The 26,196-nt window shown below is 42.8% G+C and overlaps 1 protein-coding gene across 7 annotated transcripts in view; it reads right to left on the bottom strand.

Annotated features, from left to right (window-relative positions):
- ZCCHC14 (zinc finger CCHC-type containing 14) overlaps window positions 1-26,196 on the bottom strand; it is a 78,447-nt gene that overhangs the window by 47,717 nt on the left and 4,534 nt on the right. The gene's annotated exons all lie outside the window — the stretch shown is intronic.

Here is a 26,196-nt window from a genome sequence, read left to right as displayed (position 1 = left end):
TGGAGTCAAGATAGTCTCTTCAATAAATGGTGTTGGGAAAATTGGACAGATACATGCAAGAAAATGAAACTAGACCACCAACTTACACCATTCACAAAAATAAACTCAAAATGGATAAAGGACTTAAATATACGACGGGAAACCATAAAAATACTAGAAGAATCCAAAGGCAACAAAATCTCAGACATATGCCGAAGCAATTTCTTCACCGATACAGCTCCTAGGGCATTGGAAACTAGAGAGAAAATAAACAAATGGGACTACATCAAAATAAAAAGCTTCTGCACAGCAAAAGAAACCATCAACAAAACAACAAGAAAGCCCACTGCATGGGAGAACATATTTGCCAATGTTATCACCGATAAGGGTTTAATCTCCAACATTTATAGGGAACTCATACAACTCAACAAAAGGAAGACAAACAATCCAATCAAAAAATGGGCAAAGGACCTAAATAGACACCTTTCAAAAGAGGACATTCAGAAAGCCAAGAGACATATGAAAACATGCTCAAAGTCACTAATCATCCCAGAGATGCAAATCAAAACAACAATGAGGAACCATCTCACACCTGTCAGAATGGCTATCATCAACAAATCAACACACGACAAGTGCTGGAGAGGATGTGGAGAAAAAGGAACACTCGTGCACTGCTGGTGGGAATGCAGACTGGTGCAGCCACTGTGGAAGACAGTATGGAGTTTCCTCAGAAAACTAAAAATGGAACTCCCATTTGACCCTGTGATCCCACTTCTAGGAATATATCCCAAGAAACCAGAAACACCAATCAGAAAGGATATATGCACCCCTATGTTCATAGCAGCACAATTCACCATAGCTAAGATCTGGAAACAGCCTAAATGCCCATCAGTAAATGAATGGATTAGAAAACTGTGGTACATCTACACGATGGAATACTATGCTGCTGTACAAAAGAAGGAACTCTTACCATTTGCAACAGCATGGATGGAACTGGAGAGCATTATGCTAAGTGAAATAAGCCAGTCAATGAAAAAAAAATACCACATGATCTCACTCATTTATGGATAATAAAGACCATTATAAACTTATGAACAAAAATAGATACAGAGGCAGAGCTGCCTCGAACAGACTGTCAAACTATAGCGGGAAGACCGGGAAGGGTTGGGGGGCAGGAGGGAGGGGTAAGAGATAACCGAAGGACTTGTATGCATGCATTAACCAATGGACATAAGACACTGGGGGGTAGGGGAGGCCGGGGGAAGGTCAAGGGGAAAAAGAAAGGAGACAAATGTACTCCTCTTTGTAATACTTTAAGCAATAAAAAAAATCAATAAAAACATGTTTAAAAAAAATAGCCTTGATGCATGTAACATGTATATTTGATCTTGAATCCACTGTACTCAGATTAAACATGCATGCCAGATGTTTTCAAGTTGTGTTTTAGAAAACTTAGTATCTAATGAGTAAATATAGTTACCATAGTTCTTAATTGAGATGTTGTACTTTCTTTAATAGAAATCATAATGGTTTTTCATTTGAAAAAATATGTCAAACAACAGAGGAAAGTTAAGATTTTAAAGTTTATCAAAGAAGGCATGACTTCTCACAGTAGTATAGTGAAGAAACACTATACTACATACATAATAAAGGGAAAAGGAGCATGTCTTTTGATCGTGCTTCTGCTACAGGTTTGACTTGAGACATGTACCCCATCTCACCCCACCCCTGAGCTCCCTGGCCTTGGTTCTCATTAGTTAACTTAATTACTTAATTGGTGGGAACTGATCAAAAGCACCTGTAAGTGCAGTGCAAGCATAAACTTCATCACCTCAATAAAGCTCTGGAGGGGGGGCACTGAGGCAGAGACAGAGAATTAGGAGGAGAGGACAGAGATGGCCACAACTCCTGCAGGGCTGAGCCAGCATTCACCACATGAAATACAGAGCAACAGCCAATCATTCACAGAACTGCAATAAGACCATATGCCATATACACAACAAGCTCTCTCTATTCCCACCTTTGTCAAAGCCACTGGAGCAGGAAGGTCTCCCTGCTTTGTGCAGACAAGTCTCACTGTGCACGCACAGCACAGGACTGACAGGTCCTGGACCTCACAGGAGATACAGCACAAGGAAAGGAACTCATCATAAGTCTGGTAACCTGGAAGTTAATATAACTCAAGGAAATGACACCACCAATCCAATACGTCCCACCAAAAGTCAATTTTTTAAATAATATTACCAGGATATTAGTTATCAAGACAGTTAAAATTTTAAATCACTTAGATAATTTAACTAAACTGAACTGTTTCCTTAGGTTTGGCAAAGTTGTGTGCTTTTTTCATCATCCAATCGTCAGAATACTCCAGAAATGAATTTCTTTCCTACTAATAGAACTATTAGGTACAAGTAATTACTCAAAAAGCAAGATTTTTAGTTCCAATAGTAAATATTACAATGGGAAACAACTCAGGAGGCTGACATTCATATCTACTAGTATATAATAAACATAACCACAGCAGATTCCTTCCTATTTGGCCTGACTCATATGAACCCCATTGTTCTCTTAGCTACCCTGGTAAGTAATTCTAACTCCTGGCCCTAAGAAGAGGCCGAGTTGTCTGGATTAGTGACAAACCTCTCCTGCCTTGAGCTCGCACACCACATTCTATATACACACCACTTGCCCAACCTGAAACATCCCCAACAGCCACAAAGAGAAAACCAGCCTCCCAACTCTCAGCCTACAGGGAGGAGGGGTGAGGGAGGCAACGGGTGAGTGCGGGAGAATGCTCTACATTCAATGTTGTGGCCAGAACACAGCTCGTGAAATAAGGAGAGCTGGACTAAAAGGATGGTTTTCAACTTTGGCTGCCTGAGGAACCCCTGAGGCATTATAAGAACATACACCAACACCAAGTTCCACACACCCCAATTAAATCAGAATTTCTGAAGTGGGGCCGGGACACTGGTTGTGGTTTTCTTTTGTTGTATGCATTAATCTCCCCACATGATTCTAATTGCAGCCAGGGTGTGAATCACTGATAGCCCCATGTCCAAGTTTTTACTGTACCCATCATCTGGACAATTCTCAGCACCATCAAGGGGAAACCCAGAGAGAACAGGAAGCTCCTTCTGTGGATTAATAGGAAAAGCTAAAGGGTGTAGGTCCAACTGCCATGCTACAAAGAGAAAGGGAAAGTTAAGATTTTAAAATGTATGCATTGCATCTGATATAAATAAATGAAAAAAACTCTTTAAAATTATAACTACTAGAAAGGAAATTTGTATTCCTCGGTATTCCCCGCCCCTGCCCTCCCCCCACCCCCAAGAATTTCTTCTTAGTTTTCCAAATGTTCACTTTTTCACACAGCCTTTATCTTTACTTTGCTCCTTTGTTTATATTGAAAGCTGTCTTCCCTTGCATTTCCCAGAAATGCTGTTTTGGGGGTTATTTTTGGTTAAGTTAATTTGCCCATGTGACCTACGCTCAACTCAGATGCTCTCTGACTCACCCTCACAGCAGAGCTCCAGTCATCAGCTTGATGTGCATAAGAATGAAGATCAGTTCCAAATGTTGCCTTCTGCTACTGCAAGGAAGGTAATGAGAAAATGCTCTCCAAAGACAGAGCCCCAACTCAACCTTGATAAATGTTTTCCAGTAAGTTCAAAGTTCTTTTTTATGTAAGCCCCTTGCTTTATATCTCAATGAACACTCAGTATGCATGCCTGCACTAGCTAATCATTCTTTGCATCTTTACAGTCAGCCTCTCCTACGAGCTACGAGGGCCTGGCTCCTGTCGTCTCTCTGACATCTCCCACGTCTCTTCTCCCCTCAATCCACTGTAGCCACCAAGGGGAAACTCGGCAGCCAGGTTCTGCCTAGAGGCCTTCGCCTTGGCTGTGCCCTCTGCCTGGGATGGCTCCTCATTGCCATCACATCTACACTTGAATGTCACCTTAGCCAGGACTTCTTGAAGCTCAGTAAGGCAGAGACTTTTTGTCTTGTTTTGTTCACTGCTGCATCCTCTGTACTTCAAACAGTCCCTGGCACAAAATAGGCACTTAATACACACCTGTAAAATATATGACTGTACCTACTAAATTTTAATGAAATTCAGGGTTAATCTAATAAAAAAAAACACCTCTATTTCAAAGCAATACACAATCATAGAGTATCTCATCAGGTCTAATAAAGCAGCGGTTTGCGGACCGCTGGTGGTCTGTGAGGTCCGAAAGGTAGGCGGCTGCTGTAATAAAGGACTGACAAAGCGTAGGCCATGAATGAAGTCTGACTCTGAAGTGTGCTAGCAGTCACAAGGCACACACTCTACTCTGTGGTTCTGCCAGGGAGGTGATTTTGGTCTGACATTCCCCACATACCTAGGTAGACAGTAATGACCTATACAGTCCCTCCACCTGGACTTACAGCTCATACCCGGTTCTGAGACAGCTAACCATCTAATTGTTACAGCTTTTTAAATGGAGACTAGGCCTTGGTTCCAAACTTTAATGTGCAAATTGCCTCCAGATCTTATTAAAATGCAGGTTCTGATTCAGAAGGCCTGGGGTGGTGCATGAGATTCTATATTTCTAACCAGCTCCCAAGGGTGTCAATGTTGCAAGAGTTATTTCAAGATAAAGGAGCTTGCCATAATCAGAATACCCTTTTTTTTTTAATTGACTTGAGAGGGAGGCAGGGAGATAGATGCATGCATACATACATACATACATACATACACTGATTTGTTGTTCTACTTACATATGCATTCATTGGTTGATTCTTATATGTACCCTGACCACAGATTGAACCTGAAACCTTGGCATATTGGGACGATGCTCTAACTAACCAACTGGGCTACCTGGCCAGGGCTTCACAACCACTTTTTTAGTCAAAATGTAAAATGGAATCCAATGATGTATAGAGAATTAGATCAGATGAACTCAAAGATTCCTTCCAAGGGGAAGGTATGAAGATGACAAACTGTATAAACCATTAGCTTAGAGAAGTGACACATGTTGAATAGCATTTGACTCTTGCTACTTCTCTCCCTCAGATATTTATACTTTTGTTTACTCTCTCTCCCTTTCCCTTCCTCTCTGAAATCAATAAAAATACTAAAAAATATATTTATGGAACAGAACCACAATTTTTAGAAGAGTTTTAATTATTAAAAATCTATTTTATTAATGATCAAAGTCATCCAAATGGGGCATGCTAACATGTAGTGGAACTGAAGAACCCCAAAATACAGATAAGCTAACTGGAGCCATGGGTCTCCGAAAGTCTTACTTCACACTACTAACAGGCATTTGAAATGGCTCCAAAAATGGCAGTAAGCACCAGAGCAAGAGTTTTTAACTTTCCTTGTGAAAAACAAAACAAAAAACCAATAGCTGTTTGATGAAGCCTACTAACCCCTCCCAGAAATATGTATTAAGTGCATAAAATACACAGGATTGCAAATAAATTGCAATTATACTAAAAACAGTTAAGATCTTAAAAGACAATTTTTTTTTTTTAATTCAGAGAGGAAGGGAGAGGGAGAGAGAGATAGAAACATCAATGAGGACAGAGTATCATTGATCATCTGCCTCCTGCACGCCCCCTATTGGAGATCGAGCCTGCAACCGGGTGTGTGCCCTGACTGGGAATTGAACTGTGACTTCCTGGTTCCTAGGTTGATACTCAACCAACAAGCCACATTGGCCGGGCAAAATGACAAACTTCTTTAATACACTTGGCAAGCAGGTGTCATGTAATCTGAAGTATGATGAGCATAGAGGATATCTTAAGATGCCTCATCCACTGCAATAGGAAAACATCTGCTTTCTCCTGGTAACAAGTCACAAGCACTGTTAACACCACTGTGGGTTTCTTCCCGTTTTCATAACGGCAACATATGCTACATTTCCAGTTAGTCTAGTGGAAGTAAAGCTGTGATCTTCCCCATGGCCTCTGAGGGAGTGAGGGCAATGGCAAAGTTGGCCAGCAAGCTGTCGATGGGGTTGGGCACTGGGCTAGCAGACAAGCTGATCAGCCAGGGTGCCCTCAGATCAGGGCACTGATGGATAACAGGTGTTCCCTTCTGGACCAAAGTGCCAAGAGACCACCATATTAAAAAGCAATCCAACCATCAGTGCCCTCTCCTTATTTTTTTTTTTCTCACCTGAATAGTATTAACATAAGCACTGTCTTATAAATACAAGCCCTGGCCAGTATGGCTCAGTGGATAGAGTGTCAGCCTGCGCACCAAAGGGTCTTGGGTTTGATTCCCAGTCAAGGGCACATACCTGGGTTGCAGGTCCGATCCTTGGGCCTGGTGGGGGGACCTGTGGGAGGCAACCAATTGATGTGTCTCTTACATCAATGTTTCTCTCTCTCTCCCGCTCCCGCCCTTTCCATTCTCTCTAAAAAAATCAATTAAAAAAAATATCCTCGGGTGAGGATTTAAAAAAAGAGCCCACACCGAAACCGGTTTGGCTCAGTGGATGGAGCGTCGGCCTGCGGACTGAAAGGTCCCGGGTTTGATTCCGGTCAAGGGCATGTACCTGGGTTGCGGGCACATCCCCAGTGGGAGATGTGCAGGAGGCAGCTGATCGATGTTTCTCTCTCATCGATGTTTCTAACTCTCTGTCTCTCTCCCTTCCTCTCTGTGAAAAATCAATAAAATATATTTAAAAAAAAAAAAGAGCCCTGATAAGAAAATCCTCACAGTCACTTTAGAGTTCAGGGGTGGGGGGTGGGAGGGGGAGAAATTGTGTCTTTTTGATGCCTAAAAGTAGTTCTCTACCATCTACTGCAAGTTTGAACTCCTTTATCTAATTTTTAGAACTCCTCTGGATTTCTATTCTTATTTTATTATAGTCTTATTTTCCACTAATCCTAATACTCCTAGAGGCCACAGTAAAGATCACTGTTGTAATTTTGCTAGCTTCTAACTGGAAATGCAGCATTTGCTGCCATTATGAAATAGGAAGAAATTAACAATGCTTGTGACTTCACAGTTTTAATGGTGGATATGGCCATGTCTGGAGACATTTTTGGTTGTTGTAACTAGGGGCAGGACTCTACTGGCATCTAGTGGGTGAAGGTCATGGATGCTGCTAAACATCCTACAGTACACTGGGCAGGCCCCCAAACAATTATTTGACCAAAACCTCGACAGTGCTGAAGTTGAAAAACTCTACCCTCACCCAATTCCTTTTCTCTATTATAAACCTTAGGACTTTTAAGGCAAAAGCAACCTCCTTTCTAACCAGAACTCCCCTAAAGTCAGCCCAAATTGGAGGTCTAAAGGAGGCCGCCTTCTCATCCCCCCAATACAATCCCTCTAAGACAAATGCAATGTGTAACTCGAAATGGAAGTATATGCACATTTGTTTTCCTTACCCACTAGGTTCTTGAAGATGGACTGCAAAATTTACCCTTTACATATGTGCCCTCACAATGCCCAGCAGAGGGCAAGGCATGCAGTATGCACTCAAATGTTCAACATATAAATGTAGAAGAGGTTTTAAGGAAAACCTGGTAAAGCAATGCTTAATCACTTGAGAACCCAAAGTTTCAATGTCTTAGCTGCACTGAAATTATATGGGTGATCAGTAATAATAAAAGAAACTGAAGGGGATGCAACAGGCAGGCAGCAGGACAGCTCATCTGTTGACAAGATAATAGTTCTTGGGAATGCCTACAAAAAAGCAATGGTGTGCCTTCCCCTCACACATGAAGTTAAAAGTTCCAAAATCTACCCTCAGATACACCCAAACATAGTCAAAAGACATCTATACAAGGTTTCCACTATAGAGATGTATGTACTAACAAAATTCTGGAAACAATTAAGTGCCATTAATATGGGACTGGTTAAAGAAAATTACACATCTCAGCTTGGAATACTAGGCAGCTGTACACAAAAGGGACAGTGACATGAAAAGGCTAAGATATGAGTTAAATTTAAAAAGCAGGGTGCACACTGAATGCCTAAGATGTGAACACTTTACTTTATAAGAGACATGGAGAATAAAATAATGACAAATACTAGGATTATAACCACACTTTGTATCATTTTTATATCATTTATCCAATATGCTTATACATACATGCATCTATGTGGTGGTTACAGTAATCATTACCTCCACTTTAACAATAAGGACTGACGCTCATCCATAATTTCTCCAAGGTTATCTGGTAAGGAGCAGCCATATAGCTACAGAGGTTTATGAGTTGGTGCAGATTCAATCCAAGGAGAGCTACAAACATCTGTTTGGATGTCTGCTTCCCTGTAATCTGGGTTGGGGGAAGAGGGTATCTTTTCTTCTAAACTGACACTACACTTAAAAATGGACTCTTACCATGCCCTGGCTGGTGTGGCTCAGTTAATTAGGTGTTGTCTTGTGCATGGAAAGGTTGCCAGTTTGATTTCCAATCAGGGCACATGCCTGCGTTGTGGGCTCCATCACTGGTATGGGGTGTGCAGGAGGCAACAGATGGATGTTTTGCTCCCACCTCGGTATTTCTCTCTCTCCTCCCCTCTCCCTTCTGCTCTAATAAAAAACACACACCTAGAGACAAAACACTACCATGACAAGTAATCACCTATTCTAAAACTAGCATGCAACAGCTTAAAGATTTTATTATTTGAACTACAGTTAGACAAAATGTCTTAAAAGTCAGCGCTCATAAAATGTTAAGAGGGGAGCAATGTCATTCTCAACTAGCAAGTGCAACTGTCTTGACAGCAATTAGGCACATGTAACAAACTCTCATTACATCTGTACCTTCGGATCCACTAATTCTGCTGGGAGGCATCTATGCTAAGAATATAATCAGTGACAAAGGTTTGTGTGCAAGGAGAATCTTCTTAGCTTTAGAAGAGCAAAAACAAACATGAGCATAAAAACCCAACAAGATTAATACTTAAATAAATTTACATCCACGTGATGAAATATTATGCAGCCTTTTAAATAATTTCAGAAAACCTAAAACATGGGGAATGCTCACACTTAGATAAGTGAAACAAGGTAGAATTTTTTTCTGGGTCATTTATTTTTATTTACTTTTTAAAAATTAAGCACAGTTGGTATACAATATTATATTAATTTCAGGTGTACAATATAGTGGTTTGACATTTTTATACTTTACAATATGATCACTTCACTAATTCTAGTAATCATCTGTCAAAGATGCAAATCGTATCACTTATCACAATATTATTGACTATATTCCCTTTCACTTTTTTCATCCATCTGCCCACCCTGTTCCCTCTGGTAATCATCCCTTTGGTCTCTGTTTCTATGAGTCTGTTTTGAAACAAGGTAGAATTTATAATATGTCAATTGTGTATATACACAAACAGGCACTGGGGAAAAAAAGAAAATGCACCATAATATTAATAGTATTTATTATGGCTGGAGATTTAAAAATCTTTGTTTTCCAATTTTTCTGTGAGGAACATCACTATGAGAATTTAGAAAAACTGCTCACCATGTCAACAATTGTCCACCATCTCCCTACCAAGCTGGGTGCTATTAAGAGGCTGTTGGGAGGTGCTGAGCAGCATCTACAAGATGTGAAAGATGCTGGCCTCATGGGAGAACAAATAATTTCAAAGAAAATAAGGGGTGGGGGGAACCATGATTTCTGGTGGTCCACAAACAATAATAGAGTTGAAGTCTAACTGGAAAAGGAGCCAGCCAAACCAAGTGACCTGCAGGAAAGGCCTTTCAGGCACAGGAACAGAAAGGGCAAGAAGAGCTGAGTGGAAAGACCTTCCTGGCTAAAGCTTATGAGTGCCAAGGGGGCAACAGGGCCAGGTACCCTTAAAAATATGAACTCCAAAGTGTCTACAGACAGTCATTTATTTTCAATTTGTTTTCCAAGTAACCCATCTCTACACAAGAAAGAATAACATCTGTTAAATACTTTTAACTCAATGGGGAAAAAATACATAAAATAAAAAGAATAGTGATTTGTAAGCATTTTATTAAAATAGTAATTATGTGTCTCTCAAAACCAGAACAAGAAAATAGATAGTTTAATAGTGAAAGCTATTCGCTGACTTAGGCCAAGTGAAAGCCAATGCTAACCAAAATCCGTTTTCCATGTGAAAACATTCCATTTAAAATTTCTTACCCTAGAACTCTCCATGCAAAAAAAGAAAACAGAAACAGTACTGCTCAAAGATCTCAGCAAAAGGTAAGAAGGACTTAACTAGCTGAGCTCCAGCAATGTGACTATAAAGCAAAGTTCTTCCACAAGCAGCCTGCAGAATAGTGCAGCTTCTACTAGAAATGCCCAACCCTAATTATGCACATCTGAAGCTTTTAGAAATTCAGATTCCAGGACAACCCAAAGCAGGCCAATTAAACCAAAACCTGGGGAGGGGCGTTGTGTCCTGGTACAAACAGCTCTGGAAGGGTCCAGAATTACTGCTCAGGAGACTGCAGTACAGAGCAACATAGATTTGAGGCAAAAGTCCTGGGTAGACTAAAGACAATTCTTCCTAAGCTATGCAAACCTATAAAATGGCGTTAAAACAGAATCTTAGTCAACTTCCTACATTTGTTACAGGATTAAAGTGTCTAGTCCCTGGAAAGTTTACAGAGCCTGTCACATAGCAGGTGCTCAATAAACAGTCACAGTTATCCGGGTTGATGACACAACTGAGGAGCAGGATATAGCAAGAAAGGCTTTTGTCTGAATAGCCACACTACCCAGCCCCTCATTCAGAGCTTTATTTAAACAATTCCAACAGGCTTAGGTGTAGTCTCCTAGAGCAGAGCAAATAGTAGGCAGTAAATTTAAGGTGTGGGGAGAGGGACCTAAAGAAATTAAAGGTTGCTGGGAAAAGGTACAATGTTAGCAATAAGAAGCCACAAGTGACAGCAAGCAAACATACAGAAGGATTTTTAAAAGAAGTTTAAAAGGCACGATTTTTAAAAGAAGTTTAAAAGGCACAGCCATATGGGAACAAACAGTCCAACCTAAATAAACTCTGAAGGCAACGCTGTGTTTGAATATAAAACACATTCAGGAAGATAATCCCTCCCCATTCAAGAAAACCTTAAATTATGTGACCATGTAATATCAAAAATGATTTACAGTGTCTGGTCACGTGCTCAATGGTTGAACATTGATCTATGAACCATGAGGTCACGGTTCAATTCCTGGTCAGGGCACAAGCCCAGGTTGCAAGCTTGATGCCCAGAGTGGGGCATGCAGGAGGCAGCCGATCAATGATTCTCTCTCATCATTTTTGTTTCCACTTCTCTCTCTCTCTCTCTCGTTCTCTCTCTCCCCCTTTCTCTCTGAAATCAATAAAAATATATTTTAAAGAATTTTAAATGGTTAACAGTGAAAACAAGTTCAGACGCAGAGGCTGCAGTTGCTTCTCCACCACACAAGCTCAGGTAGAATTTCATCCTGTGAAGGTCACATCCAGAAGGAAGGCAGAAGAGGCATTTGTATAGGTTACTTTTCCTGCCAGAAATATGTTTAAATATTGGCATTTTCTTTGAGAAACTGGCTCAATGTCTAATCATAATAAGTAAACTATGCTATAATGACCATTTCAGTTCCCAATATAATATTCAATTGCCTGAGATGAACCATTCAAAGCAGTTAGCACTTTAAAATGGTTGCTTCCTGATCCCTGTGGGGTACTAGTCATGATATAAATTCAGTTGCAGAACATTTAGGGAACCACCAGGGGAAGATCAGGCACTGAAATAAACTAGAAATGTGTGGGAGGCATCAAAGGTCCAGAAAGTATCAGTGAAATAGGCCCTTGTGTTTTATTTCTATAGGAGCCACAAATTCCATTCAATGAGTCTTGACTGGATGCCTATTATAAGCAAGGCAAAGCTGCTCAGAGTCAGAAACCAAATCTCTTTTATGGCCAGCTATGTAGGGAAAAATCAGGCCAGAAAAGGTTCAACTGGAATGAACAGAAAGCAAAGACTTTGAGGTCAAGAAATGTAAGATTTACCTCCTCTAGCACATATAACCAGTCTGCATTCAACGGGTAAGTGGTATTTGCTCAAATGAATTCCACAATTACAAGTAAAAGAGAGCCCAAATCTGTCCTTTCACACTTCTGCAAGTTCATCCACACACCTGATTCTCTGTTCAGTTATTTAGCACCTACAAAGTTCCAGAACATTAAAATCATTCTCACATTCTCCAAACGACCCTCTAATTTCAAGACACTAGGCCAGGTCATTTCTTCTCCTCTAAACAGGACCTTAATCTTTATAATGACAAATGTAACAGTCTATGTAAAAGCCTCCTTCACAGCTACATTTCATGAGAGAATTAATCCTTCCTGGAACACACGTTCAATATTTATATAACACGTGGATGATATTAAATGCAGATGATCCTACTTTCAATAATGGTTGAATAGTCAGACCAACCTTCATGCAGATAACTATAAATCTGGACAAAGTATAAAAAATAATAAAGTGAACACAACCAAAAGCAGGCAGAAATAAGAGGGAGGTCCACACTTGGAAAAAGAGATTTGCACTGGGTGAGTTTCATATTCTGCAGGCCCAGTCCCATGAGAAAAAGGAACAGCTGAAGCTCAGACAGAACCTCAATCTTACTGACTTGAAAAACCAGAGATCAGAATTCTGGTAGATTACTGTGGCTGGAAAATGAGGGGGAAACCCAAGAAAGGAGAGCACCTGGGAAGGGGAACACCAAATTCTGCATACAAATTCTGCCCACATCTCTGAGAGCCCTGAAACAGGCTTGCCTGGGGCAGGCTCCAAGAAGCCAAGCTAAGACCAAACAACTGAACAGAGATTGCAGCTGCTGATCAACATAGGGAAGAGAGTCCCAGAGTTGCAGTCCAGCCATATTTACTGCCAGCTAAACAAACAAATCATCATCAATACTCTTCAGGAGGACATAACAAAATCCAGAGTTTCTGCAATGTCTCATTCACAAAATCCAAGAAGTAATCTGTAATTACTAGACATGTACCAGTAAACAAATTAAAACATGATCCATACAAAGAAAAAAGGGAGACCAAGCACAAAATGAGTCACATGCTGGAATCATAGGAAGTATTAAGTGGCTAGTATAAGGAAGCTCAAATATTAAGTGGCTGTCATAAGGAAGCTCAAGAAAGGAAAATATGCTCACAATGTACAAACCAGAAGGACACAAATGATTTTAAAAAGGAAATTCAGGAAGGAACCAAGATGTTCTTCAATAGGTGAATGGATAATGAACTGTGCACGTCCAGAGTGCACACATTATCCAGTGATATGTAATATTATCAGTGATAAAAAGAAATGAGGTGTCAAGCCATGAAAAGACATGGAGGAACCTTAAATGCATACTACCAGGTGAAAGAAGCTGATGTGAAAGGCTACACACACTATATGACTCTATGTCACATTCTGGAAAAGACAACACTATGGAGACACTAGAAAGATCAGTGACTGCATGGGGTTGGGGAAGGGGCAGGGTAAATAAGCAGAGCAGAGGGTTTTAAGGACAGTGAAAATACACTGGAGGATACTATAATGGTGGATACATGTCCTTACACATTTGTCCAGACCCACAGAATGTTCAACACTGAAAGTAAACTCTAATGTAAATTGTGGACTTTGGGTGATTTTAATGTTTAATCTTTGTGTAAACCTAAAACTGCTTTTTAAAAAGTCTTAAAATAATAATTTTAAAAAATTTTAAATGGAAATTCTAAAATGAAAAATTATATTTCTGAACTAAAAAAAAAAAAATCCCCTGAACAGTGTGCAATTAAGAAAAAACAATGGATTTCAATACAGATCAACAGAAAGTATCCAATCTGAAAAACAAAGAAAGATTTGAGGGGGGAAATGAACAAAGCTTCCAGGACCTGTGGAATAATATCAAAAGGTTTAATATACCTGCAGCTGGAATCTGGAGAAATTATGGATGAGATTTCCCCAAATTTGGAAAGAGACAAATTTAACAAATCCATTAAGTTCAGAGAACACTGAACAAGATAAATTAAAAACAACACTTGGTAAAGGGGGTATAAATGATGATGGAAGGAGATTCCACTTGGTATGGTGAGCATACAGTGTAATATAAGGGTGGTATGTTGTGGAACTGTGTACCTGAGACCTATATGACTTGCTGACCAACAAATTCAAAGGCAATTAAACACACACACACACACACACACACACACACACACACACACACAAACACTTGAACACATCATAGTCAAGCTGCTCCAATTCCAAGACACAGAGACAATCTTGAAACCAGCCAGAGAAAAACAGCATTTTGGATACAGCAGAACAGCAAAACAAATGATGGCCAGAAGACAGTGTCACAACTTCTTTAACTAATTTAAGAAGTAATTTCTCCATAGTTTTTCCTGTCCCAATATCTCTTTCCTTCTGGGACTCCAGCTGAAAAAAAAACTGAAAACAGAATCCTAAAAACTCTTTAACAAGGCAAAAGCAAAATATTTATCTACAATAATAAAAGCGTAATATGCTAATTAGACCAGACGTCCTTCTGGATGACCTTCTGGACGAAGCCAGGGCTGTGGGGGAAGCCTGGGTCCCGGAGGGAAGCCGGTGCCAGCAGCTAGGGAAAGGAAGGCCTACACTTGCACAATTTCATGCATCAGGCCTCTAGTCTATCCTATATAATAAAGAGCTTGGAGAAACCAAGATGGCGGCATAGGTTAATGTCGGAGTTTGCTGCCTCGAACAACCACTTCAAAAATACAACTAAAAGACGGAACGGACATCACCCAGAACCACAGGAAGGCTTGCTGAGTGGAAGTTCTACAACTAGGAGGAACCGAGAATCAGAGGAGGCACAGTGCTGAAGTAAAATACTAAGGTGCGGAGTGCGCGCAGCGCGGGCTGGTGGCTGAGGGCGTGGTTGTCTGTTTCAATCCGGAGCGAGCCTCAGACTCTGAGCTCCAGATCCGGGCGAGTCTCTAGGGACCCAGACTCAAACAGGAGAAGCAGGACTGTCTGGCTTCGGTCCCTCCGAGGTTTTCAGCTGTTGCTGGGACAGAGAGGCAGAGCCCCTGGGGACGGACTGAGAGCAGCCATAACTGCTCCCTCCTCCGCCCTGTTGATCCCGTGAGACCCGCCCCGCCCCGCCCAAGCCCTGCACAGAGGCATTTGCCAGACAGCCTCAGGCAAAGGCTAGATTAGCACCTCCCTAAAGGATACAAGTTCTTCCACTGCAGACACAGCTGATTATCACAGCCAGTCGGCCTGGAGGTCAAATCCCTCTAGTATTAACTACAACAATCAAGGCTTAACTACAACAAGACTGCGCACAAAGACCACTAGGGGGTATACCAAGAAAGCGTAAAAAATGCAGAGACAAAGAAACAGGACAAAACTATCAAGGGAGGATATTGAGTTCAGAACCACACTTTTGAGGTCTCTCAAGAGGCTTCTAGAGTCTGTCGATAAACTTGATGAGATGTACAGGAAATCTAATGAGACCCTCAATGGTATGATAAAGGACCATCTAGAAAGTAAGCATACACTGACTGAAATAAAGAATATTATACAGACTCCCAACAGCAGACCAGAGGAGCGCAAGAATCAAGTCAAAGATTTGAAATGCGAAGAAGCGAGAAACACCCAACCGGAAAAGCAAAATGAAAAAAGAACCCAAAAATACGAAGATAGTGTAAGGTGCCTCTGGGACAGCTTCAAACGTACCAACATCAGAATTATAGGGGTGCCAGAAGAAGAGAGAGAGCAAGAAATTGAAAACCTATTTGAAGAAATAATGACAGAAAACTTCCCCCACCTGGTGAAAGAAATAGACTTTCAGGACCAGGAAGCGCAGAGAACCCCAAACAAAAGGAATCCAAAGAGGACCACACCAAGACACATCATAATTAAAATGCCAAGAGCAAAAGACAAAGAGAGAATCTTAAAAGCAGCAAGAGAAAGAAACTCAGTTACCTACAAGGGAATACCCATAAGACTGTCAGCTGATTTCTCAACAGAAACTTTGCAGGCCAGAAGGGAGTGGCAAGAAATATTCAAAGTGATGAATACCAAGAACCTACAACCAAGATTACTTTATCCAGCAAAGCTATCATTCAGAATTGAAGGTCAGATGAAGAGCTTCACAGATAAGGAAAAGCTAAAGGAGTTCATCACCACCAAACCAGTATTATATGAAATGCTGAAAGGTATCCTTTAAGAAGAGGAAGAAGAAAAAGGTAAAGATACAAATTATGAACAACAAATATGCATCTATCAACAAGTGAATCTAAGAATCAAGTGAATAAATAACCTGATGTACAGAATGAACTGGTGATTATAATAGAATCAGGGACATAGAAAGGGAATGGACTGACTATTCTTGGGGGGAAAAGGGGTGTGGGAGATGGGAAGAAACTGGGCAAAAATCGTGCACCTATGGATGAGGACAGTGGGTGGGGAGTGAGGGCGGAGGGTGGGGTGGGAGCTGGAAGGAGGGGAGTTATGGCGGGGGAAAAGAGGAACAAATGTAATCATCTGAACAATAAAGATTTAGTAAAAAAAAATAAAATAAAATAAAGAGCTAATATGCAAATGGTCATCACACCCTCATGCCATCACAGCTCAGACACTCCTGGGGAGAGAGGAATGGGGACCAGCCAGGCACAAATGAGCTATGGCTCAGACACTCAACACTAGGGAGAGAGGAATGGGGACCAGCCAGGCACAAATGAGCTTGTAGGGAGAGAGGAATGGGGACCAGCCAGGCACAAATGAGCTTGTGAGAGAGGAATGGGGACCAGCCAGGCTATGGCCCGAGAGAGGGACAAGCCACACACCCCGTGGTCCCCGGCGCCAGTGGCTGCGCCTGTGCCTGTGACCCAGAAGGACAAGCGCCTGCAGCTTGGGATAGGGACAAGCTGCATGCCCCCACGGTCCCAGGCGCCTGTGGCTGCAGCCAGCCTGGGCAAAGCTGGCCTGGGGCTTGGGTGCCTGTGGCCGACCAGAGAGAGGGAAGCCCAGGTCCCGGGTGCCTGCGACCGGCTGGAGGAGGGAATCCTGGGTCCCGGGTGCGAAGCAAGGCAGAGGCGGTTAGGGGTGATCAGGCCAGCAGGGGAGCAGTTACGGGCGATCAGGCAGGCAGGCAGAGGGGTTAGGGACGATCAGGCAGGCAGGCGGGCAGGCAGGCAAACGGTTAGGAGCCAGCGGTCCCGGATTGCGAGAGGCAGTCGGACATTTCCTGAGGGGTCTTGGATTAGAGAGGGTGCAGGCCAGGCTGAGGGACCCTGCCCCCATGCACGAATTTCATGCACCGGGCCTCTAGTCCTATATAATAAAACCCTAATACGCAAATAGACTGAATGATGGAACGACCGGTCTCTATGATGTGCACTGACCACCAGGGGGCAGACGCTCAATGGAGCTGTCCCTGGTGGTCAGTGAGCTCCCACAGGGGGAGTGCTGCTCAGCCAGAAGCTGGGCTCACAGCTGGTGAATGCAGCAGCAGTGGCAGGAGCCTCTCCTGCCTCCGAGGCAGCACTAAGGAGCAACCAAAAGCCAGCTCACACCTGGCGAGTGCAGCAGCAGTGGCGGGAGCCTCTCCCGCCTCCATGGCAGCGCTAAAGACCCCTCAGGGGATGTCTGCCTGCCAGCTTAGGCCCACTCCCCGACATTTGTGCACTGGGGGTCCCTAAGCCAGCAGGCAGACATCCTCTGAGGGGTCCCAGACTGCAAGAAGGCACAGGCCGGGCTGAGGAATCCCCTAGTGCAGGGGTTCTCAAACTACGGCCCGCGGGCCACATGCAAATACAAATATTGTATTTGTTCCCGTTTTGTTTTTTTACTTCAAAATAAGATATGTGCAGTGTGCATAGGAATTTGTTCATAGTTTTTTTTTTAAACTATAGTCTGGCCCTCCAACAGTCTGAGGGACAGTGAACTGGCCCCCTGTTTAAAAAGTTTGAGGATCCCTGCCCTAGTGCATGAATGTCATGTACCGGGCCTCTAGTCTACACTAATAAAAGAGAAACATGGTAATTGGCGTACGACCGCTACCCTTCCCATTGGCTAATCAGCGTATCCTTATGCAAATTAACTGTCAGCCAAGATGGCGGCCAGCAGCCAGGCAGCTGGAAGCTAACAGGAGGCTTGCTTGCTGTGGACTCCAATGTTCCCCACCGGCCTCTGAGCTTCAGTTGGAAACATTGTAACATTTATAGAAGATAAACAAAACTCCAGAAAGCTCCTGTCAGTCAGCCGGGATCTCAGAGCTGGAGTCTCAACATTGTTTTGAATACAGAAAACAAAGGCCAGAAACCTGCTTTCAGCCGAGCCTCAGAGAGAAAGCCGGCTCTCAGCTCCAGTGACAGCCATAGAAGGTAAATAAATGCCAGAATAAAAAAAAAAGAAAAAAAGGAGAGGTTTGGATCTTCAGTCGCCCGCCAGCCTGAAAACAGTCCTCAGCCCCTCACCCAGACTGGCCAGGCACCCCAGTGGGGACCCCCACCCTGAAGCAACAAGATGGTGGCTAATTTGCATACTGAAGGCAGGCGGCAGCAGGCAAGGCTGTCTGCGGTCTGGGACCCGGATCTGTGACCCTGCCAGGCGGGATCGGCGGAGCCTCGAGGCCTCCCAGCACCAGGATCAGCGTGACAAGGGGCAACGCCCAAACGCCCTGATTGCCCTGCGGCTCTGTGTGTGACGGGGCCAGCGCCCCAACCCCCTGATCAGCCCTGCGGCTCTGTGGGTGATAGAGGGCGGTGCCCCAACCCCGATTGCCCTGCGGCTCTGTGTGTGACAGTGGCAGCACCCCAACCCCCCCACGGGCCCTGCTCTATGTGAGACGGGGTAGAGCCATACCTCCCCATCGGCCCTGCCCGGAGTGTGACAGGGTGTGGCGCCTCAACTACCCCCCCCCCCCCACGGGCCCTGCTCTGTATGTGACAGGGGGCGGTGCCCCAGCTCCCCTATTGGCCCTACTCTGTGCGTGACAGGGGGGAGCTCCTCAACCCCCTGATTGGCCCTGCTCTGTGTGTGACAGGGGGCAGCTCCCCAACCCCCTGATCAGCCCTGCTCTGTGTGTGACAGGGGGCAGCTCCCCAACCCCCTGATCAGCCCTGCTCTGTGTGTGACAGGGGGGAGCTCCCAAAACCCCTGATTGACCCTGCTCTGTGCATGACAAGGGGGAGCTCCCCAAACCCCTGATGGGCCCTGCTCTGTGTGTGACAGAGTACGGAGCCCCAACCCCCGATGGTCTGTGCTCTGTGTGTGACAGGGGGCAGTGCCCCAACCCCCTGATCGGCCCTGCTCTGTGCGTGGCAGGGGGTGGCATCACAACCTCCCCATCTGCCCTTCTCTGTGCATGACAGGGGGCGGCGCCCCAACTCCCCAATCGGCCCTGCTCTGAGCCCAACCAGGGGCTGCACCTAGGGATTGGGCCTGCCCTCTGCCACCCAGGAGCAGGCCTAAGCCAGCAGGTCATTATCTCCTGAGGGGTCCCAGACTGCGAGAGGGCACAGGATGGGCTGAGGGACCCCCTCTCCCCCCCGAGTGCACAAATTTTTGTGCACCGGGCCTCTAGTCTATACTAATAAAAGGGTAATATGCTAATTAGACATCTTCCAGACATCCTTCTGGACAAAGCCACAGTGACGGGGGCTGAGGGAGAGACAGTTAGGGGTGATCAGGCCGGCAGCGGAGGGCAGTTAGGGGGCGATCAGGCTGGCAGGGGGAAGCAGTTAAGGGGCAATCAGGCCGGCAGGCAGAGGTGGTTAGGGGTGATCAGGCTGGCAGGCAGAGGCGGTTAGGGGCACCAGGCTGGCAGGCAGAGGTGGTTAGGGGTGATCAGGCAGGCAAGTGGTTAGGAGCCAGTGGTCCCAGATTGCGAGAGGGATGTCCGAACCGGCAGTTAGACATCCCCCAAGGGGTCCCGGATTGGAGAGGGTGCAGGGCTGGGCTGAGGGACTCCCCCCTCCCCCCGTGCATGAATTTCGTGCACTGGGCCTCTAGTTTTTTGATGAAAAGAAAATTAAGAGAATTTCTTGCCAACAGACCTGCACTCCAAAAAGTGCTGAAAAAGTTTTCCAGACTGAAGGAATATGGTAACAAACTGGGTCTTAAGGGAGGAATGAAAAGCACTGGGAATGGTAAATATGAGGGCAAAAATAAAAAATTACTTTTCTCCTTAATTTAAAAAATATTGCATTCATATTAAAGCAAGAAATAATATACTATGGGGTTTATAGCATATGTAGAATACATATGATAAACATAGCATGAAGGACAGAGAAGGTAAATGGTTACAATACAATTGTTAAGATTCTTACATTTTAGGTGAAGTGGTACATCAAGAGAGAAGGCAAGCCAGTAGCTAGAACAAAACTCTGATTCCACTTCAATGAAGTGCTAGAATAGGCAAAACTAATCAATGGTGGGGGGAAACTAGAACAGAAGAAAAAAAATAGAAAAAAGGTAGAGGGTTGGGAAGAGGGGAGTTAGTGGTGGTGAAAGTGGGAACTGACCAGAAAATGGTATGAGGCAATTTTCTGGGGTAACAATAATGTTCTCTATCTTGATAGTGGTTTGGTTACGCAGGTTTATGCATTTACCAAAACTCAAATGGTACATTTAAAATATATGTATTTCACAAAATTTGTTTTAACTTCAAATTTAAAAAAATAGAGAGAGCTTAGTACTGAGGATTATCAACTAAAGGTCACTGAACGAATAAAAATGAACAATTGGTGGTGGGGGGTAGGGAGATTAATTTATGTTATAAAGAGTAGATTTGAAACAAGAAATCAGCAGCAGGCCCAGTGGTAGCTGGGCACTGGCAGTGCAAATAAAAGCTGTGAATGACGTCACACTTCCTACTTCTACAAGTGACACACAATTTCGGCCTCCCTTTTTCTTCTCATTTCATATTCTTAAGGTTTCTCCTCTCACTTTTGATGACGTAGAAAAAAATATTTTTAAATGTAATTTTGGCTTCACATAATAAAAATAGCCATTTATAAATGTCACCTTTGGCAAATTACTTACTTAACCTCTCTGTGTCTGTTCTGTTACTGCTAAAAGACAGGGACAAAAATAGAACCTCACTCACTGAGTTGTTATGAGGATTGAATAAATACATTCTAAGCACTTAGAGCAGTGCCTTGCACATAGTAAATATTTGAAATGTTATCTATCATTGGCATCATTCCCTCTTTTTGACTACCTGTTTTGTACTTTATTATTTATTCTAAGAAAAAATCATTTTGATTGCTAAATTAGCCTCCCCAATACAAATATTAATAGTACACTGGTTCATGAGCTTCAAACCCAGTCTTTAAAATAAAGAAAAAAAATCCCACACAAGTAATAGTTCTCAGAAACACCACATCTTGCAACAGTCCCCATAAAAGAAAATAATCAGGAAGCTGGAGTCACAAGAATCCATTCTTCCACAGGTAATACGTAAGTTGGGAGTAGTATTCTGATACTTAATTGTGTCCAGGTAGAGTACACACATCACACAGTCCTTCTCACACAACTTCAATACTGGGTACATGCAAAGTAACTCATCAATTTTATTAACTTTATTATAGCTAGGTAGTTAGCATTATTCCCAAACTTTTACATATTATTAAAATGTCCAATAGAGAGAAGGGGATTGTTTCTCTTCCCCACAGGTTTTCTTCCTTTTTCAAAGTTATTTTTTCTAGTCAAGACTTTAATATTTCCAGAAGCAGTTCCTACATATACATGTTTTAATTAGATTGACTGTGAATCAGTAAGAAACCCAAGAATATAACAATTTCTTCCTAATAAATATATTGAAGCTTTTATGTATAAGTCCCAAATAATTAGGAGATAACTCTATAATACTCCCTTCTTAGAGTTAATCTGATGTCACAGTTTATAAAAGTGTAAAAGAAATATAAACTAAACTTCAATTGGGTTAACAGTTGTTCAGTGTATTGCCATTCTATAGCAAACTAAAATATCTAGGCTTACCAAAATTTATAATTTTTTACACATTAAAGGAATAAATTAAAAAGTCTTACTTTTATTCTTTATTTTATTTTATTTTTAAATATATTTTATTGATCTCCTACAGAGAGGAAGGGAGAGAGATAGAGAGTTAGAAACATCAATGAGAGAGAAACATCGATCACCTGCCTCCTGCACACTCCCTACTGGGGATGTGCCCACAACCAAGGTACATGCCCTTGACTGGAATCGAACCTGGGACCCTTGAGTCCGCAGGATGACGCTCTATCCACTGAGCCAAACTGGTTAGGGCAACAGTCTTACTTTTAGAACTACAACCACTACTCCTAACCCACATTGATAGTAAGGGAGACAGTCTACTATAGCATCAGAAGACCATATGCCCTTCCCCAGCTCTCTGTGTACTTGTCCATAAAACTTGGTTTTGTCATGGGACAACATAAAACCAGCTATCATGTTCAGAGAATTTCTCCCAACGAAAGCTTTTGCATGCCAGCTTTTGAAAAATAAGAAAGTAAAATACCATGTTTTCACATTGCCCTAGCTGGTTTGGCTCAGTGGATAGAGCCTCAGCCCTTGGACCGAAGGGTTCCTGGTTTGATTCTGGTCAAGGGCATGTTCCTCGGTTGCAGGCCAGCCATGGTTAAGGTGTGCGCGGGAGGCAACCAGTCAAAGTGTCTCTCTCACATCGATGATTCTCTCTCTGTCTCTTCCTCTCCCTTCCACTCTCTCTAAAAGTCAATGGAAAAATATCCTCAGGTTTAACAACAAAAAATTCACTAGAATCTACTATGAAATGCATCAGAGAAATGGTCATTGAATAAAGGAAAAGCCCGAGTTGGTAATAAGTATCACTACTAGGGCCTAGAAAAAAGCACTGAGGCCCAGCCAGTTAGCTCAGTGGTTGGAGCATCAGTCCATGGACTGAAGGGTCCCATGTTTGATTACGGTCAGGGGCATGTACCTCTGTTGTAGGCTTGATCCCCATGCAGGAGGCAACCAATCTATGTGTCTCTTTCACATCAAAGTTTCTCTCTCTGCCTCGCCCTCTCCCTTCCACTCTGTCTAAAAATCAATGGAAAAAATATCCTCTGGTGAGGATTAACAAAACAAAAAAAGAAAAAGCACTAGGGGAAAAATTGTTTTCACTCGGATGGCCTCTCATAAACAACCAATACCTCCCACCCACTAGGTGTTCACAGATGCTCGGAACACAGCCCTATTGGGTAGCAGGGACCACTAGCCCTGGGATTGAAAGAGAAAGACAAGCTCTGCCCTCCGGTAAGTCAAAGTTTGGTGATGAAAATTTAAATAAAACTATTACAATACAGTATGCTAAGTTCTAGGACAGAAGGCAGCAACAGAAGGCTTGGTATATATGAGCCAAGAAGTCAGGGCTGGGGTGCCTCAGGTAGCTAGCTATCTGGTGTCCCATCTAAGAGAACAGCTTCTGTAAAGGCTCAGGAGAAAGGTAAAACATGTACATATGAGGAACTACAAGTATAGAAAGCGGTGAGTATAGACAGGCAATGGATATATCACAAAGGCTACAAAATACCATGCTAAGAATTGCACACCAGAAAATAAGAAACCTACAGGCACCTTACCAAGGCCATTCCAGTAACAATGTGGGAACTGTTGTTAGAGGCTAAGAGTGGGCCCAGGGAGACTAGTTGTTATAGTAGACTAGATCTATCTAGGTCAGGGAGACTACGAGGTGCTACAGTAGGTCAGAAGTTAAGTTATGTCGCAGTTCTTTCTTTCATTTTAATCCTCACCTGAGGATATTTTTTCCATTGATTTCTAGAGACAGAGGAAGGGAGGGAGGGAGGAGGAGGAGCGAGAGTGAAAAGAGAAACAGCGAAGTGAGAGAGACAAGGTACATGCCCTTGACTGGGAATGGAACTCACCACCCTTTGGTCCGTGGGCCGGCATTCTAACCACCCAGTAAAACCAGCCAGGACTGCGCAGTTATTTTTTAAAAATTGCTGAAGTACCAATGTTTCTGAGTAGTTTAATTAAAAATGAAATAGAGCTGCTACAAAGTTTTCTCTTGTCGACTTTAAACAATGACATCAGCTTAATTCTAAAAGGAGATCATCACTCACTTGCATTCCAGCATGCGTTCTTGACTCAGGGGGAGTGGAGTTACATGAGGCTAGGGTTGTGCTTGTTCCCTGAAGACTAATTTTATCTATTCCCTGGCTTCCTGGCAAATAGCCCAACATCTAAGTCCACCTACACAGAAGTGTGCCATATGTGCAACCATCATGCTAAGTGTGGTGGGGACAGGTTGAAAGAGAAGAAGAGAGAAAGACAGGCAGATAGACAGGGAAAACAGTGACCTGGGCTGTGGCTGTGTTGATGGAAAACAAATCTAGAAGGATGTTTAGGACTTGGAAACAAGCTGATTGGAGGGATAAGAAGGCAGGCAAACTATCTATGAAAGGCATAGGCTTCTTGCTGGGGGGAAGGTTGGGAACAAGGGTAGAGTGGTCCAGTATGGGGACAGAGGAACTCACCTTTGGACAGACTGAGTTACCTGGAAACTCCAAGCTGGAATACAGGTTTTGGATTCATCAGTGACATTATAAAGTAAAAAGAGAAGGGAAAGAAGGAGAGGAGTCTGAGGAATACCATCATCAAAAAGGTACAAAAGCAGAAGAAAAACTGAAAGCAAATACTCAGAAGCAGGAGAAAATCAGTGGTGCCAGAGGACTAATGATGGCTCTCAGTGGGCTGCCCAGGCCATGTCCAGACTCCGTTAAGCCAGACTCTGGGGGAGGCACCTCTGCAGCCATATATGTTTTTTAAAAAAATACACGGTCTCCTAGGAATTTCACCTAGGTGTGGAGAATCCACAGAACAAATGAGAGATAAAACAGATAACTGAAAAGTACCCAATGAAACTGACAAATTAGTCATCCAGATAAAAACATCAATGAGCCGAAACCGGTTTGGCTCAGTGGATAGAGCGTTGGCCTGCGGACTGAAGGGTCCCAGGTTCAATTCCGGTCAAGGGCATGTACCTGGGTTGCGGGCACATCCCCGGTAGGAGATGTGCAGGAGGCAGCTGGTCGATGTTTCTCTCTCATCGATGTTTCTGACTCTCTGTCTCTCTCCCTTCCTCTCTGTAAAAAATCAATAAAATATATTTAAAAAAAAAAACATCAATGAAACCAAATATAGTCTAGAAGCAAACCCAAATATATATATGGGAAATGCAGCAAATGATAAGTTATTTCAAATCTGGAGGGAAAAGATGGGTTATTCAACAAATGACACTAGGGCAAATGGGTTGTCATCTGGAAATATAAATCTAGCTTTGTACCTTACACCATAATAAATTCCAGACGGATCTGTTAAATGTAAAATGAGAAACCGCACAAGTTCTATACCAGAAGAAATCACAGGGAATGTCTGTATAATGTATAATGCATATGTATAATAATATGTGCAATGCATAATGTATAAAGCATTTCTCATGACACAAAACCCAGAAGTCATACAGGCTGATAAATATATATGTATATATTTTTAAAACTGCATGGTAAAGTCCAAATGAAAAGGAAAAAAACCTGGAAAACAAATATTTGCAACTTCTAAAGACAAAAGCACAATTTCCTTGAAACTTAAAGAACTCCTAAAAAACAATAAAAGATCAACAATCCAACAGAGATGGGCAGAGGTTATGAAGAGCTTGCCAAAAATAAAATAAAATTACACTACACTGAGATGTGCTTCTCACCCAACCAAATGGTAAAAATCTGGGGAAGGGATCAGGGGGTGCTGACTCTCCATACTAGTTGAAGGTATAGGAACAGGCACTCACATTGCTGTAGGAATTCCAAAAGATAGATGATCTCAGCAATATCTAAAGTAATTACAGTACAGACCACTTCACCCAGCAACAATCCTGCTTCCAGGTTTCTGTTCTATAGATACACTTACTGACTGAAATGTGAAAGCCATGCATGTTGTTTGTTGTATGTAGATGACACATACATAATATGTCAAAGACACCAAGTTGTCTGTAATGGTAAAGAGGGAACAAAATGTCCATCAATAGGGACTGATTAAATAGCACGTTCATACAGGGCAGCCATAAGCTACTAGCACAACGAAGAAGCGCTATGACAGTGTTTCTCAACCTTCTGGCCCTTTAAATACAGTTCCTCATGTTGTGACCCAACCATAAAATTATTTTCGTTGCTACTTCATAACTGTAATGTTGCTACTGTTA

This window comes from Myotis yumanensis, unplaced genomic scaffold (genome assembly GCF_028538775.1).
Source record: "Myotis yumanensis isolate MYYU_CA2020_CCGP unplaced genomic scaffold, mMyoYum1.0.hap1 SCAF_18, whole genome shotgun sequence".
NCBI lineage: Eukaryota > Metazoa > Chordata > Mammalia > Chiroptera > Vespertilionidae > Myotis > Myotis yumanensis.
Note: the sequence above shows the minus strand (reverse complement) of the source record. Positions and strands in the feature narration are given on the sequence as shown.